The sequence below is a fragment of the Paroedura picta genome, chromosome 9 (assembly GCF_049243985.1).
Source record: "Paroedura picta isolate Pp20150507F chromosome 9, Ppicta_v3.0, whole genome shotgun sequence".
Classification (NCBI taxonomy): Eukaryota; Metazoa; Chordata; class Lepidosauria; order Squamata; family Gekkonidae; genus Paroedura; species Paroedura picta.
This window is the reverse complement of record NC_135377.1, coordinates 4333305-4346808: the sequence shown is the minus strand read 5'-3', so window position 1 is coordinate 4346808 and position 13504 is coordinate 4333305. Positions and strand designations below refer to the sequence as shown.

The window sequence follows — 13504 nt, the reverse complement described above, 5'->3', positions numbered from 1 at the left end:
CCTTTCCCACTTGATGATTCTATGATTCTGTGACTTACGCAGTTCCTGACAATGGCATTTGGAATAGCTCGGAAGTTGAAGACATTCTTGTAAGGACGTCAGCTAACTTTACTAGCTGACAAAACTGCTTAATAACTGGCTTACTCATCCATACCTATGTTTGCAGAAATGTAAGAGCACTGGATCAAATCCAAATGGTTTATCTTGTTTTCCACAAGGCCCATCAGATGCCTCTAGGAAACCAGCAGCCAAGGCATGAAAGCAGCACTCTCCCCCCTTAGCAATTGTTATTCAGAGGTAGACTTTTGCTGAATCTGGATGTTTCATTGAGCTATCATGACCAATAGCCGTCAAGAGATATGTTCTGCCAAAGATTTGTCTAGCCCCCTGAAAAACCCACCTAAATTTCAGAGCCATCTTGGTACAATGGATGAGAGGGACAGCCTCTAATCTTGAGATTTGGGTTTGATTCCTCACTCCTCCACCACATGCAGGTGGTTGGCTGACCTTGGGCCAGTCACAGTTCTCTTAGAGCTCTCTCAGCCCCTCTTACCTCACAGGGTGTCTGTTGTGGGGAGAGGAAGGGAAGGCAATTGGAAGCCGCTTTGAGACTCCTCCAGGGAGTAAAAAGCAGGGCATAAAAAACCCAGCTCCTCTTCTTCCAAGATGGGAGCTACCATGACATCTTGCCACCCTGAATTCCATGTGTTCATCTTGTGTTGTGGGAAGACCCTCTTTTCTTTCTCCTGGTGCCAATTTGTGTCTGGTAACCTCCGGTTCTGGTATTATAGGAGAGGGAGAAGAATTTCTCTCTGTCCATTTGCTCCACACCCTGGGCAGTTTTGAAAAACATCTATTGGCTCTCCTCCCACTTGGTGGTCTCCCCAGAACCACGGAGATAGTTTTGGATGGGTAGCCAGATGGGTCTGCAGGGGAAGACCTCGGTTCAAGTCCAGGAGGACCTTGGAGATCAATGAGATTTCCAGGGAGTAGGTTTTGCGGAGTGCGAACTTCTGTTGTGAGCTATCAAAAAGAGCGTTGACTGAATTGTTGAAGGCTTTTGTGTCTGGAGTGAACAGAAGAAGAAGAAGAAGAGTTGGTTCTTATATGCCGCTTTTCCCTACCCGAAGGAGGCTCAAAGCGGCTTACAGTCACCTTCCCTTCCCTCTCCCCACAACAGACACCCTGTGGGGTGGGTGAGGCTGAGAGAGCCCTGATATCACTGCCCGGTCAGAACAGTTTTATCAGTGCCGTGGCGAGCCCAAGGTCACCCAGCTGGTTGCATGTGGGGGAGCGCAGAATCGAACCCGGCATGCCAGATTAGAAGTCCGCACTCCTAACCACTACACCAAACTGGCTGTTGTGTGTTGTGCGGCCATGATTTGATAGCTTACCTCTCTGACGTTTCATCAGTCACAGCTACTGGCGAAAAATCCAGAACTAAAACTACCTGACCACGGCCACACATTCAGGAAAACCCGCAAGAACCAGAGACTTGAGTCTCGAAAGCTGACCCCTCTGGAAATCTTATGGGTCTAGCTACTGGATTTGACGCTTGCTCTCCTGGCCCCCAGATGAAGAAGCCCCAAATTCTTTAGCCTTTCCTAGTATGGAAAGAGCTCCAGTCCCCTGAGGGGAGATGGGAGAGTTTATTATGAATGCAGAAGGCCAATTTATTATTTATTATTTAAAACGGTACACAAACATAGAGCCAGTGTATTCTGACGTTAAAGCAGAATGAGAGGAACATGGCATATAAATGTATAAAGAACTGGCGTTTGAATAACAATATTTTTGATTGTTTGAATAACAATATTTTTGATTTTCTTTTTCTATTGTGAGATAAAAAGGTAAAGGCATTCCCTGTGCAAGCATCGGGTCATGTCTGACCCTTGGGGTGACGCCCTCCAGCGTTTTCATGGCAGACTCAATACGGGGTGGTTTGCCAGTGCCTTCCCCAGTCATTACCGTTTACCCCCCAGCAGCAAGCTGGGTACTCATTTTACCGACCTCGGAAGGATGGAAGGCTGAGTCAACCTTGAGCCGGCTGCTGGGATCGAACTCCCAGCCTCATGGGCAAAGCTTTCAGACAGACTCAATACGGGGTGGTTTGCCAGTGCCTTCCCCAGTCATTACAATTTACCCCCCAGCAAGCTGGGTACTTGAGAGGAATGGGAAGGCGACTGTAAGCTGCTTTGAGCCTCCTTCGGGTAGGGAAAAGCGGCATATAAGAACCAACTCTTCTTCTTCTTCTTCCACTCATTTTACTGATCTCGGAAGGATGGAAGGCTGAGTCAACCTTGAGCCGGCTGCTGGGATCGAACTCCCAACCTCATGGACAGACAGCTTCAGACAGCCTTTCAGCCGCTTACCACTCTGCGCCACAAGAGGCTCTATTGTGAGATATAGAATTGATTTTCTTTTTCAATGCTGACATATTACTGGCTATAGCTAATGCGTTACAGCTGATATGCAGAGGTGATGAGGTACATCATACGGAATATGAGGGAACGATGAAAATTGATAATATGCTGGTAAAATAGACTAGTTATAATGTTTAGAAATTCTATTATTGTCACGGTTATGATAAGGAGGGCATTGGGGAGAAATCTGTTGCTTTTTCCCTTGTTTGTTCTATGTACCCTGTAATGTATAATAATGTTTGAAAACTATGATTTGAGATATATAATCCTTTTTTTCGTTGTATTTCTTTTATATCTCTGCCTTTTTTCTTAAAATAAAACATATTTACAGATATTTATTTATTATTAAATGTATATACTCCCCCTCTCTTTGACCATGCTTGGAGTGGTCTACAACATGTTAAAATCAGTCAAACACAATAAAAAAACAATAATATAATACATCAAATGCTCCAATATGCCTGCTACCTCCCCCACTTCTCTGAAACTGCAAAATTAAACCAAGAAAGGAAGAAAGAGGGGCAGAGGCAGGGAGGCAGAGAGATAGAGAGAGAGAGGGAGAGAGAGAGAGGAAAGGAGGAAAGAAGGAAAGAAGGAAGGTCTCTCACCCGTTGGGGTATGCTAACCCACCATCACATTGGGGTATGCTAACCCACCATCTTCCTGTATGCAAAATTCTCCCTTGCTTGCTCACCTAGAGGCAACCGTAATTGGTACCAGATAAGCAGAGATGTGGTTTGGTGCAGTTTCCCTTTAAGCTCTCAGCATTGACATTTTGAATATAGTTTACTTAGAAAATTGAAAAGTAACAAAATCCAGAGCACATTGATTCTAATATTGCTAAACCTAACTCAAACCTTCAGTGTTGACATCCGCATTCACGAGTTAATCCACAAATTCAGAACCATGGACCCCCCAGGGCTGAATAGGGATCTCGGACTCTTTATCTCACTCTAGATGCTCATGTTCTGCCCTCGAGCAGTTCCTCTGATGAAGGTGCTTACAACGGGCATTGTACCTCTGCATCTTTTGCAAGCATTCTTTACAACACCCCTCCCATTCTGACTGAGATAAAAAGGCTGCAAGACTCTACAAGTATATGACAAAGCACATTTTGACTCTAGGAAGTTTATACTGTGAAACTCTTGTTATTCCGTAAGGTGCTCTTGGGCTCGGATCTGTCGTCTGCCTCATCAACCAGATCGTCCTGTTTGTATCAATGACAAAGCCTGCCCAACAATTTCGTAGTAGTCAGTGACAATAAAAAGAGACTTGCTACATACTTGCAAAGTCCTTCTGTTAACCATATCCTTTAGGTATCCAAACAACCACCAAGTTCAATTTAGATCTTCCTTAGAATCAGTCCCAGAATGAGGGCATTAACTCCAGTAAAATGTCCCTGTTTTCTTGTTCTACAGACCACCAGGTCTTCACACTTGTTAGTAGAACCCCCTCCTTGAACTTACTCTGCATGCAAAGTTACTCCCTACCCAACATAAAGCAACTATTTCAGGTGGGTAGCCGTGTTGGTCTGAAGCTGATACAAAGCAAGAGTGTGGTGTAATGGTTAGATCGTTGGACAAGGATTTAGGAGATGCCAGTTCGAATCCTCACTCTGCCATGGGAGCTTGCAGGATAACCTGGGGTCAGTCATGCCCTCTCAGCCTGCCCTACCCCACAGGGTTGTTGTGAGGATAAAATGGAGGAGAAGAGAACCAGGGAAGCTGCTTGGTGGCCCCAGTGAGGAGTACGGTGGGGTTTAAGGGAGCAAAAGAACAAAATGAATCTCACTTCAGTTAACCCCCAATAAATTATTTTTCAGGTTGGGTAGTTTATAAACGGGCTGTTAGAAACAGGCTCTGCTTTCATGGCCAATTCACACATGATGCCAAGGGCAAGCCCCATTTGCCGTAGACACCCCTTGTCCTTCCCAGCCTCATCACCCACCTGCGAGATCATTTCGACCCACTTCTGCCTCCGGACCTACAGTCTGAGAATGATTGTTTGAGCCGGATCGAACATGTCTCTTTCCCCGGCCTTCTATAAGCCTTGCTTAACATTTCGAGGTATCCCCAACGCACCAATGTTACTCATGGGACGGATGGTTGAAATACCATCCCCATGGCAGAATGCGCTCCAGATTGTATCTGTAAAAACGAGGGACTCGACCAAAGACAAGAGAACAACTCATACAGACAGACAGACGGACGGACGGACAGACAGACAGACAGACAGACAGACAATGCACCATCTCCCCACCCCCTATCCCAAAAAGCTCTCCACCCTACCTGTTTCCACTACTAGGATGAGAAATTTCCCGCAGTGCCTGGCTCCGGGACAGTCTTCTTTCAAACTGATACTCAGTTCGCTGGCAGTCAGACAGGCTTCTTGGTTTACTTTGGCCCTGACGTCACAGCCCTTTCTCTAGCATCCAAAAACTTTGGCAAAAGGCAGGAAGGGAGGTCTAAAAATGAACCGCTTCAGAGCTGTCTGTCCGGGACCGGGGAGAAACGGCTTGTCTAATATCTGATGCTCGTCTTTTCTTACACAGAACTCTTTCTTCTGCTTGGAATTAGAGGGTGGCTTATTGGGGGGTGGGTGGGGGCATCTGATCCAGGCACTGGCCGGGCTGAGACCTGAATAGCTCTGGGAAGGTCCCCGTGTCATGTGCTCATTCTATAGGAGTGGCATGAATAATAGCGAAAAAAGGAATGGAAAAAAAAAATAGCTGTGAGCTGAGCAGGGGCAGGGGGAGGTCATTCAAAGGAGAAAGGGTCTTGAGAACTTTCCCCATGGAGAAACCCTGCTTTTCAAAGGAGAAAGGGTCTTGAGAACTTTCCCCATGGAGAAATCCTGCTTTTCAAAGGAGAAAGGGTCTTGAGAACTTTCCCCATGAAGAAACCCTGCTTTTCAAAGGAGAAAGGGTCTTGAGAACTTTCCCCATGGAGAAATCCTGCTTTTCAAAGGAGAAAGGGTCTTGAGAACTTTCCCCATGAAGAAACCCTGCTTTTCAAAGGAGAAAGTTGAGAACTTTCCCCATGGAGAAATCCTGCTTTTCAAAGGAGAAAGGGTCTTGAGAACTTTTCCCATGAAGAAACCCTGCTTTTCAAAGGAGAAAGGGTCTTGAGAACTTTCCCCATGAAGAAACCCTGCTTTTCAAAGGAGAAAGGGTCTTGAGAACTTTCCCCATGAAGAAACCCTGCTTTTCAAAGGAGAAAGGGTCTTGAGAACTTTCCCCATGAAGAAACCCTGCTTTTCAGCTCAGAAATTAAAAGGGCTAAGCAAAGCAGGAAAGAGGTCCTCTAAAACTGGATATGGAGTAGAAAACGTGGCCTGGACTTGGAAGGTCCAGGTTAGCTTGATATTGTCAAGTTTTCAGTACCACGCGGGGTTGGCCCTGCTGAGACCACCAAAGAGATCTAGAGATGCTACTTAGAGGCAGGGAATGGCAAATCACCTCTATCCCTCTCTTGTCTTAAAAGACCTATGGAGTCACCACCTGGATGGGCCAGGCTAGTTCAATATTGTCAGATCTCACAGGCTAAGCAGGGTTGCCCCTGGTTGGGACCATCAAGGAGATCCAGAGATGCTACTGTGAGAAAAGTGATGGCAAAACACTTCTGAACATCTCTTGTCTTAAAAGACCTTTGGGGTCACTGCCCTTACCTGGATGGGCCAGGCTGATCTCACTGGACCTTGGAAGTTAATCAAGGTTAGCCCTGGTTAGTACTTGAACTGGAGACCACCCAGGGACAGGCAATGGCCCCACCCACTGGTGATTGCCAGGAAAGGCGTTGCTGGGCATAATTGGGACCTCTTGTGGCGCAGAGTGGTAAGGCAGCAGACATGCAGTTTGAAGCTCTGCCCATGAGGCTGGGAGTTCGATCCCAGCAGCCGGCTCAAGGTTGACTCAGCCTTCCATCCTTCCGAGGTCAGTAAAATGAGTACCCAGCTTGCTGGGGGATAAACGGTAATGACTGGGGAAGGCACTGGCAAACCACCCCGTATTGAGTCTGAAAACGCTGGAGGGCATCACCCCAAGGGTCAGACATGACCTGGTGCTTGCACAGGGGATACCTTTACCTTTACCTTTACTTTACCACATCTATTGATTGTTTTGTGAATAGTCCTGGACTGTAAACGCACTGGATGGAATGCTGGACCCAATGATTCTCATCTTTATTCTCTTTAAAAACAAATTAAACTTTATTCTAATGACAGTTCTGAAGCAGGAGAATCCAAGACCCTTCCTTCACCTTCTGTATGTGAAATTGAGAGTGATGAAAAGCTTTTAAATATATGGATGAATTACTGTTTCTTGTAAGCTAGAGGTGTCAAACTATTTGTTACATGGGCTGGATCTGCCATAAATGTATCTTTGTTTGTCCGGGTAGTGTGTGTCATAAAATGTCATGCCAGGTACCAGGGGTATGAAATTCATAAAGGATGCAGGCAAACCCAATTACCAATATTATTTTTTAACTCAAATACTAACTTGTATAAAGCATTAACACTTGTATAAACATTAACAGTATTTTCTTAAAGTATCTCTCTGATGCCCCCATTTCTAATGTCCATTATTCATTAGCACCGGGACAGTAAAGTTGGAATTGCAATCAGCAAGTAATTTGGTGGAGTCAGCCTTGAAGGGCTGTTGTTAGGCTGTTTAATCAGCTGAGTAGTACTTTTGTGCTCACTAGTGCATCAAGCGGTCACAGGTGAGGTTGCAACGGAAAAACCTCGAGCACATGTCCTGGGGATTCCTTTGTTTAAGGTGGGCTCCTGCCCACTTCCTCTTTCATCAGGGAGAGCAGATCAGTGTGTGTGCTTCAGCTAGCAAGGAGGAGCAGCGTCCTCCATTAGGCGCTGCTCTCTCTGCATCTGCTGCTGTGTGAGATGTAGTCCTGCTTGCAGCCTTGCCACAGAGGCTTGCAATGTGCTGCTTTTGTGACTATCTTTTAAGCTTTTGTACTCTGCTTCAGTAAGGAGACTGAAGAAGATAAATAAGATATATATTTGTGAATAATCTTTTCCGGATTATCTCTCTTTTAAACCTCAAAGCGTTGTGAGTCTGGAGATGTAACTAAGAACCGCATATTTTCAAAACACTCTTATTAGCTCTGGAGGGCCCTAGGACCGAGTCTAGTCTGAAAGTCCGAACATGTAGACAGGGATATAAGGCACAGACGCCGTCATCTGGCAATACAGGTAGCTTGCAAACTGGACAAGAGCCCTGGATGAGACAGTTCCAGACCATGGGCTGTATGTTTGACACCCCTTGCTTCTGAGCAACTATTTTAATAGTTAACTTCTTGTTAACTTCAAGAAGATAAGTGTGATTGTTTTGGCCCCACAGTAGATTTGGTCTTATCCTAATTTGCAGTTGTTTACTTAGGCCAGTCTCCCCCCCCCCCCTTCTGCTCAGTACAAGTTCTCTCTATGAAAGTGGAAGAGAAGAAACTTCTTATCTATGATCACACAGTGGGACATTTCTTGCTCCAGATTTCCCAAAATAAAAGGGAGTTGTTCTTGTGATGCTGGAAGCTGGAGGCTACCCTTTTTACGTTGTTATGAAATGAAGTTAAAAAATCCAATCCTGTCAACAAGAAATAAATTTTCTACTGTTGATAAACTTAAAAAAAAAAACGTTTCAAAAATGAAAATACTGCTCAATTGATATTTTCAAGTGAATTATATATTTTGAACAGCAATAATTTCTGCTTTGTCAAATTGAGAGTGACCACCCGAATGTCAGTTTTGTAGCCGAACTACCGAATTTTGTAAAGTTTCTGTTTAAAAGGCACTGCGGTATTTCAGCATTAATTTCATTGCCTGCCAGGTGTGTTAGAAGTGAGACACAATACTGCAGGACTACCCCCTGGCGGCATGAAAGACCCTCGATCTCTAGCTCAGGGATGTTTGGGGCCTTTTGTGAAGGCCGAGGACCAAATTACAGGAGATGCTTCAGAAATGGTTGGTTGCAGCTGACCTAAGTTGAGCTGTTGTTAATCAGTTACTGTAAACTGATTTTTAATTTTTATCTGATTTTATACGCTGTGTTGATATGTTTTGGGATTGTATGCTGCCCTGAGCTAGCTTGCTAAGGGGGTGGTATAGAAATCAAAGAAATAGCATAGAATCATAGAATCCTAGAGTTGGAAGGGGCCATACAGGCCATCTAGTCCAACCCCCTGCTCAACGCAGGATCAGCCCTAAGCATCCTAAAGCATCCAAGAAAAGTGTGCATCCAACCTTTCCTTGAAGACTGGACAGTGAGGGGGAGCTCACCACCTCCTTAGGCAGCCTATTCCACCACTGACCTACTCTGACTGTGAAATTGTTTTTCCTGATATCTAGCCTATATCTTTGTACTTGAAGTTTAAACCCATCACTGCGTGTCCTCTCTATATTAAATATATATAGACTAAGGCTGGCTATGATACTCCACATTTTCAGGCATTTGCATTGCCTACTACCCAAGACTTAACTGGAAAAAACAGGGATTGAACCTGGGCCCTTCTGCATGCCAAGCAGATGTTCTACCACTGAGTTATCTTCTCTTCCATTAGAACAGCCTGTCTCAACTTTTTTACCATTGAGAAACTCCTGAAACATTCTTCAGGCTTCAAGAAACCCCACTACACCATGCTGGCTGATTGAAAATCAAAATAATGTATGACTTTCCATTTCTGTGTTTATGGTGGGGTTCATATCTCCTTCTAAAGACAGCTGACTGAAGCTAGCAGCATTCCGATTTTTCCTTGGTCCCCCGGCTTCCGTTTCGGGATTCGACAAAAGTTGTGAAATGCTGCGAGGTCCAGCCTGCTGTAGCGATTCTGGATGCAGAAAGAAAGAAACGCTCCACCGTAATCCATTTTCTTAGGTTCCGGCTTTCCGCGAAGAATTCCACCCCTTCTTGTTTTGTCATCTTAAACCTAAAGCATGCAAGCTGACTGCTCTCGGCCAGAAATGTTATTACAACAGCGTTATATTTCAAAGGCAGCTTAATTCCTTTCCTTACGGTGACCTTTGGTTTGGTTAGTACAGTTATTTTTAAGCCATTACCCCCCACCCCCCACCCCAGCTCTGGGTATTATCAGCCCCCAGAAAGAAGCCTTCGGTGGATCTAGTATATTTACTAAGAATAGGCAGACCTTTCTTGAATCCAAATTATTTACCCTTCTCTGGCTGCAGTCAATATAATGCAGATTCTAAAACCTGCACACTGGGCCCCAGCTGCCAGCAATCCATTCACGTCCGTCCATACAGGGGAATGAAAGTTCATCCTCTGCTCTGCTTTCAAAACATAAAAGTTGTCCTGATGAATGAACCTGTAGTCTGGTTAAACGAGCCTTCTGCTTCCTACAGCAGCCAGTCAAATGGCACAGGATGCCCACCAGGCCGGGGCCAGGGCAGAAAAGGCCCTGGCAGGGGTCAATTTATAAGAGCCTCTTGTGGCGCAGAGTGTTAAGGCAACAGTCTGAAAGCTCTGTCCATGAGGCTGGGAGTTCAATCCCAGCAGCCAGCTCAAGGTTGACTCAGCCTTCCATCCTTCCGAGGTCGGTAAAATGAGGACCCAGCTTGCTGGGGAGTAAACGGTAATGACTGGGGAATGCCCTGGCAAACCACCCCGTATTGAGTCTGCCATGAAAACGCTAGAGGGTGTCACCCCAAGGGTCAGACATGACTCGGTGCTTGCACAGGGGATACCTTTACCTTTACCTTTTAGGGGTCAATTTAACTTCAGTTGTGTTATAGCTAACTGGAGGGTTTGGGAATGAATTGTGTTTGAACTTTTCTCCTTCTTTATTTGCCTACTGGCTGTCTCTCCTGTTAGGTAGTGGAGGCCAGGAGGCCTTGAGGCACCCAATTTTCTTTTTTTCTTATCATCCCTTTCCCTTTAACAAACCCAGATCCCATAGTTTCTTCCCTCAACTGGAGCTGGTGGGCTTAAAAAAGGATAGTATGCTAAGGCCAGGGGAGGGCCATGAACTGATCTCCGTAGTCTGGAGATCAACTGTAATTCCAGGATATCTACTGTGGACACAAAACTACCTGGACACAAAATACATTCCAGAGTTCAAAACTTTGTTGTGTTCTGCAAAGCCTGCAAAACGGAGCTCTTCTGCCAGGCGTTTGGTTGAGGCCAGGCAGAAGACTCAGGGTATTCGATCGGGTCTTCCCTCCCCCTGTTTTCCTTGGCTTGGAGTTATACTAGACCCTGGTGATAACAATCTATCTCTGATATCCATCAAGGGCATTGTTATGACCGTGCTAGAAACCACAGTTATGAGTCATTGGGGAAGGGATTTTATACTGTATTACCGCCATCTTGATTGTGTTTCTGGGGTATTGATGATTGTACTATGGGGGGGGTTAGATTGTTGTTTTATATGATGATTTACTGCGAACCGACGCGTGCCAGCTTGCTGGGAGCAGCGGTATATAAATCTAACAAACAAACAAATAAATCTGCTGAAGGACTGACCAGGGAGCATGATAGCACCACACTCTTGCTCTAATGCCACAATTTGGTCATTTTGCAAAGGAAAATATAATCATAAACATTTTAGAGTAACAGCTGGAGGAGATATCACACCCTAAGAGGCTAACTGCTTTAGGATGCTTTGGGCTGATCCTGTGTTGAGCAGAGGGTTGGACTAGATGGCCTCTATGGACCCTTCCAACTCTAGGATTCTGTGATTCTATGATTCTAACTGGAGTGGGATTCTTGCGCTAATGGTCCAGATGTTCATCTATTTGCATGCAGGCAGCAGAGGAATTCTCACATCGGCACTTGACATTGAAGCCCACAAAAATTCGCCCCCAAAGGGCAAGAGGCCAAGAATTGCTTCCCTTGGTTTGTTTCCTCCTCACTGAGAAAAATGCAGATGAATTGAGCCGGGTCGGCATTTAGTTGTATATAGAACACAAGGCTGCTATTTTTACAGTGATTGTTTGTCAAAGAATGGTAGCAAACGGTTTTCTTGGGCATGTAAGATAGAGAGGGTTTTTTAAAAAAAAAAAAATGAAGAATGGAGTTAATTGAACAATGTGACTTTGTCCGAAAGGTCATGGCCATTTGGAACTTGATACTGAAAGGGGTGAACATTTAAATAGCGCATGTTAAATTTAAGTGAAAGCCACAAAGGTTAGTGATAAAATCATACACAACAAAGATACATTCTGGACCTGTTCACTGAGAAACATACAGCGGGATTTTCCAATACCTGGGGGAGGAGGGGGAGGAGGAGGAAGAAGAAATAGAAGAAGAATTGGTGAGGGGGGTGAGGCTGAGAGAGCCCTGAGATTACTGAAGAAGAAGAAGAAGAGTTGGTTCTTATATGCCACTTTTCTCTACCCGAAGGAGTCTCAAAGTTGCTTACAGTCGCCTTCCCTTCCTCTCCCCACAACAGACACCCTGTCAGGTAGGTGAGGCTGAGAGAGCCCTGAGATTACTGAAGAAGAAGAAGAGTTGGTTCTTATATGCCGCTTTTTCGCTACCCGAAGGAGTCTCAAAGCGGCTTACAGTCACCTTCCCTTTCCTCTCCCCACAACAGACACCCTGTGAGGGAGGGGAGGCTGAGAGAGCCCTGATATAACTGATGAAAAAGAAGAGTTGCTTCTTAGATGCCGCTTTTCTCTGCCTGAAGGAGTCTCAAAGCGTCTTTCAATCACCTTCCCTCTCCACATGGAGCAGAGACAGAGCATTCCATCTAGACCTTGGGGCTAGTAGCTACTGATGGATCTCTGCTCCATGTGTTTATCCAATCTCCACTCGAAGCTATGCTTGTAGCTGCCATCACTTCCTGCGGCAGGGAATCCCACATGTTAATTACTGTTTGGGTGAAGAAAGACTTCCTTTGATCCGTTCTAAGCCTACTGCTAATTCATTTCATTCCCATGAGTTCTTGTGTTGTGAGAAAGGTAGAAAAGGACTTCTTCCATTCTGTTTTCTATCCCATGTATAATTTTGCCGATCTTTATCATGTTTTGGAGAGTTTTGAAGGTCATTCACATTCACAGGGTTGCTATCATTCGGAAGCAACGTGACAGCCCTTAACACACTCCAACCACCCCCAGCATTGTTTGTGCTGTGTCGTTCCTGAGGTGGTTTTTTGTTTGCATTGTTTTCCAATTCTGTAATCCACGACTTAGGGCATCTTACGGGACGTTTTGTGCTGCCTGAAAGAATCGTTTTCGATGTTTTCGCCATCTGTGCTGAAACTCAGGGAGCAAAAGGGGCTATAAATGTGATGTTTATAATACTGGAGGAAGTGCAGAAAAGAGCAGCTAAAATTATTAAGGGGCTGGAACACCTTCACTAGGAAGAAAGTTTAAAGAGGGTAGGGCTCTTTAGCTTGGAGAAGCGATGAATAAGGTGTTACCTGAAAAAAGACGCATTTCCTAAGTTTATGATGGGGGGATTATCAATTCTATGAGGCAATGCCTTGCAAGAGGGGCAGGAGCGAGATTTCTCCACCAATATATATGGAGGAAGCATCTGGCCAGAAATCTTAGGCAGAGGAAGTTCTTAGAAATTAATAAAAGGGATTATTTTTATTAAAAACAAAATAAATGGCCACTAACAACGATTTAAGCTAATGCACACATACAGAGGAAGAGAAAGAGGTGACTGGGTGTAAAAGAAAATTAAGATTTGGGTCAGAGAAAGTTGTAGTAATCATCCAACACAAAGGAAGAAATGGCAGCCTACCTGCAAACTGGGTTTCTTGCATGGAAAGCCAAGCATGAGAACAGAGATGGCCACTCTCCGTTCTCTTTTTATAGCCAGTTTTATACTTTGGCAGTGATTGAGGGCAAAAGAAGAAGTGGACGACAGAGAATGAGGTGGCTGGATGGAGTTACTGAAGCAGTCGGTGCAAACTTAAATGGACTCCGGGGAATGGTAGAGGACAGGAAGGCCTGGAGGATCATTGTCCAAGGGGTCACGATGAGTCGGACATGACTTCGCACCCAACAACAACATACTTTGGTAATTAGAGCAGGGAATAGCAGCCTTGTAACACAGCCTTGATGTGATTAACTGGACAATACTAAAGAAATGGAGACTTTGCTAA

At 45.0% G+C, this 13504-nt stretch overlaps 1 protein-coding gene across 2 annotated transcripts in view; it reads right to left on the bottom strand.

The window, feature by feature from the left end:
• GPR20 (G protein-coupled receptor 20) overlaps positions 1 to 4845 on the bottom strand; it is a 36680-nt gene extending 31835 nt beyond the window's left edge. The window contains exon 1 of one of the 2 annotated variants that reach the window (XM_077351374.1): positions 4712 to 4845. The gene's annotated coding sequence lies outside the window, so the exon portion shown is untranslated. The remainder of the gene's footprint in view (positions 1 to 4711) is intronic. The other variant, XM_077351373.1, reaches the window with a different exon arrangement.
• Positions 4846 to 13504: the final 8659 nt, after the last annotated feature.